This window comes from Gavialis gangeticus, unplaced genomic scaffold, assembly GCF_001723915.1.
Source record: "Gavialis gangeticus isolate Ggan-Ray unplaced genomic scaffold, GavGan_comp1, whole genome shotgun sequence".
In the NCBI taxonomy this organism is placed as follows: Eukaryota; Metazoa; Chordata; order Crocodylia; family Gavialidae; genus Gavialis; species Gavialis gangeticus.
The window spans coordinates 52,175,628-52,179,592 of NW_017728993.1; positions in this window are offsets into that span (position 1 = coordinate 52,175,628).

Sequence of the window (3,965 nt, forward strand, 5' to 3'; positions counted from 1 at the left end):
CTCCAGAGGTTAGACTGTGAGACAGGAGGCTCAGACCACATCTGCTGTCTTTAAAAACCTGGCAATTTCCCCTCCAGCAGCACACAGTGGATCCCTATCCATCTGGCAGCAATCAACAGACCCAGTTCCAGGGCAGGGTGGGTGAATCTAATCAGTAGCGATTCCTGGTTTTCCCTTATTTAAAAAAAAAAAATAAAAAAATCACATATTCTCTGATAAAACACCCCAAATCTGTGATTAAAATGAAAGCCCCCCCCACCAAGTCTCCCCAGCCCTGCTGGTGCCTCTCACTCCACCCCCCACAGCCCACCCTGGCCCTGCTCATGCCCCTCACTAATCCCCTCCCCCACAGCCCCCTGGCCCTGGTGGTGCCTCTCACCCCCTCACAGCTGCCCCAGCCCTGTAGTGACCCCTCCCCACCTGCAGCTCCAGCCCCCTGAAACCTGCTAGAGGGGGCCCCAGCTGCCATAGCTATGGGGCCAGGGGCCCCAGGTCTGCATCCCCTGCCCCCAACAGAAGGCAGTGGTTGCCGCAGTGCAGCATAGCCCGTATCTCCCTTCTGCCCCTCCCCCCCACTGCCTGCTGTGGGCTCAGGCAGGGTAGGACCAGCTCCCCATCACTGCGCACACTCCTGTGGGGCGGGGGGGGGGACCACGGCCCCCAGATCTGCACACAGAGTGAGTGCCCACTAAGGACTCAGCCTTCTGTCCTGCTGCCCTCCCCTGGGGCCTTCACAGCCTGGCAGGTGTGACTGGGTATTGCAGGGTACAGGACAGCCATGCAGGAAAGTTGCTGCCACTGTGAGCTCTGTGCTGCCTTGGTGATGCACCCTGTATGCATGGAGGTAGCAAGGAAAGAAGCGTGGGATTGTGCTCATCACTGCATCCCTGTGCATGCACAGAATGCACCACCGGGGCAGTATGAAGCTTGCAGCAGCAAGCAACTTTCCTGCATGGCTCTGCTGTTTCCTGCAGCACTGGGTCACACCTGCTGGGCTGTGGAGGCCTTGGGGAGGGGCAGCAGGGTGGGAGCCCAAGCCTACAGTATGTATCCACCCTGTCCACACACAGATCTGGGAGGCATGGTTCCCCCCTGCCCTCTGGGAGTGCATGTAGTGGGAAGGAGCTGGCCCCACCCCACCCCCAGATAAGCTGCCCACAGCCCCATCCCACTCCCTGCTAGGGCCCTGCAGCTGTGCATTGCAGCCTTGGGCCCCAAATCCCAGGCATTTACCAGCTGGGCAGCACCCCCAGCCCTAGCCCCAGCCCCTGCCCTTCTCTGCTCTGCCTAACTCCCTCTCTATGGGGACCTCAAATCTGCTTCCCCCCTTACCTTTGTGATCTGCTTCCCAGGCTGCCGGAGTCATGTCATGGTGCCTCTTGATTGACCGCTGTCCTCCTGCTGTCTCCCAGCCCCCTGCAGGATGAAGCTCTGCCAGCCTGCAGAGGGCTCATTGCAAAACTGCAAAATCCATAGGTTTCTCTTCTAAAATGAGAAATCTTTTACTCAGTTTTTCCATGGGAAATGGAAAACCCAGCTCCCCGCTGATCAGTGTCAGATATTGCTAAGCTGGGTCCTATCAGGTTGAGTGGTGATGGGTCAGCATGCAGTGCATGAAGGGAGTCGGTTCCACCCACTGCCTCAGCAAGGCAGCATGCAGGGAGCCAGCCCCAGCAGCAGCTACTGTTAGCTAAACCAAGGTTGGGGATGAGTGCTGGTGGATTGAATTGGCTCTAGCTGGGTTAGGTTCCTACACCTGTGGAAAGGGACTGGACTTCCCTGGCCCCAAAAATGACAGGGGAGTGTTCTGTAGTGTGCTGAGCTGCAGCAGTAGAGTGCAGCCCAGGGCACAAACTGTCTTCCAGGATTGGAAAGGGGGTGGGAGGCACAGAGCAATGCATGCTAGACTGCTGAAGGATAGTGGGGTTTTTTTTGTTTTTTGGTAGAGTAAATGTACCCATTCATTCACCTACTAGAAACATCATGGGCCATTTCTATCCTGTTAGAGCCACTAGATTTTTGTGCTGGACCCACCATTTTTTACCCTGCAGCTGTTCTTAGAGGTGCATATTTGTACACCTAGGCTAGGGACAGACATTACGCATAAACCAGTATAAGTGATCAGAAACTGGCTTAAACTTGTAACAGAACAGATGTTCAGTGCACATAAGCCAGTTTGAGAAAAACCTGGCTGAATGTAGTATCAGACTTAACTGATTTGGCTCAAACCAGTTTATTCAATGTCTTTCCCAGACTCCTTGCTGGTTTAAGATAAACCAGACACCCCAGTATCCCAGAATATTCTCTGGGCTGGATGGGGCTTTTTGCTCTACAGCAGGGCTGGCACCTCCACTCTGCTCCCTGGCTGGAGCTCCAGAGACTGTGGGCTGCTTCCCCCACCTCCTCACCACTGCCTGCTAAGCAAGAACTCCCCCCACCCCTTTGTCTTGCTGAGGAGGTGTCTGTGTATTAGCTAGCAGATCACATGCTGGCTATACTCCATGCTGAATCAACAGGTAGAATAAACAAGTAGATGGTAATGTCCCTCTGTTGTTTTCTTAATGGGGTGACAATTCCCTACTGGGAATTCCCTGTTATCAATTCCCTACTGGGCTAATCAGAACTCCTGTTGGAGCCTGGTCACTCCCCCCTTAGCTCTATGCTGTGGAAGGAAGCTCCCTTCCACAGCATGGAGCTAAGCTATAGCACCCCCCAGCTTCTATCCTGAGCCACTGTAGGCATGTGCCTGCATTTCTGAGATGTCTGGTTACAAAACTAATTTAGCCTAGCCAGGTTAGACTAATCTGCAAAGATTGAATCAATTCAGGCTCAGGTTTTTTGAATGTCTGTCCCTAGCCCTAGGGTTTCTCCCAGGAAAACTGCAGTTCCACTGGTAAAAACATAACTCTTGTATGCACCCTTTGAGTGCAAGGAGCCCGTGAAGTCATCATGTTTTATATAAAAGCGTGTGCACAAATATTTTTAGAATTGAGGACCATAGGATATGCTAGCAACTATCTAAATGTACTGCATTTTTTACTAAATGTACTGCAATTTTTACTTCAAAGGATAAACAGAAATTTAATATAAAGAGTTGTAAGTTAACTAAATGATAAAACAGGTGATATCTTAATTTAATTCCCTTGGAGAATATGAAGGTCAGCAGTTGGATAAACTATATCTTTTCCATATGCTACACTGTTCATACAGTATGTTAAAACTACAGATAGCTTTTTGCCAACCACTAAAATGTACAAGTTATCACTTAGTCTAAAATTGTACTTTCAAAATTGCAAATGATAATTGCCAAAGTTATGCAAAAATTATTTACCAGTAGGATCAATTATGTTAACAGAAAGTTTAACACAGGGTTTATCTACATGTGAAATTAATGCAATGTAATAAACTTCAGAGTAGTTCACATTGGGGTCAACTGCTCCTGGGCACAGCATCTACATGTACACCTGGGACTGAAGCAATTTGAGCTGGGGTAGAGAAGACCCCCAGCTGGCTGGGCTGACTGGGCACAATTTATGCCCTTAATCAGCATCTAAACATGCATTTCAATACAGTGAAGTACTCAACCATAAGACAGTATTGTCCTTGACAGTACTCTTACGGCAGAGTTAGTTAGTTTACTGAACACTAATACTAGCACATGTGTAGACTGTGACACTTTACTGAAGAGCTAATTAGTCTATGCTGCAGTAAAGTGCATGTATAGATACCCATAGGCATGTTCTACATAGGATACAGTAGTTTGTGAAATATTAGCTGTTCTCAGGGTAATTTTCCTTCTTCCACCCCCAAAACCCTTTGCATTTCAACACAAAAATCCTTTGAACTGTGCTAATTTTTTTTATTACTTGCCTCTTACTGACTCATCCAAAGGTAATACTGGAGGAGAAACTAGTTAAATGCCACGAATACAGCAGATGGCAGTATTAGGCCATTTTAATCATTTC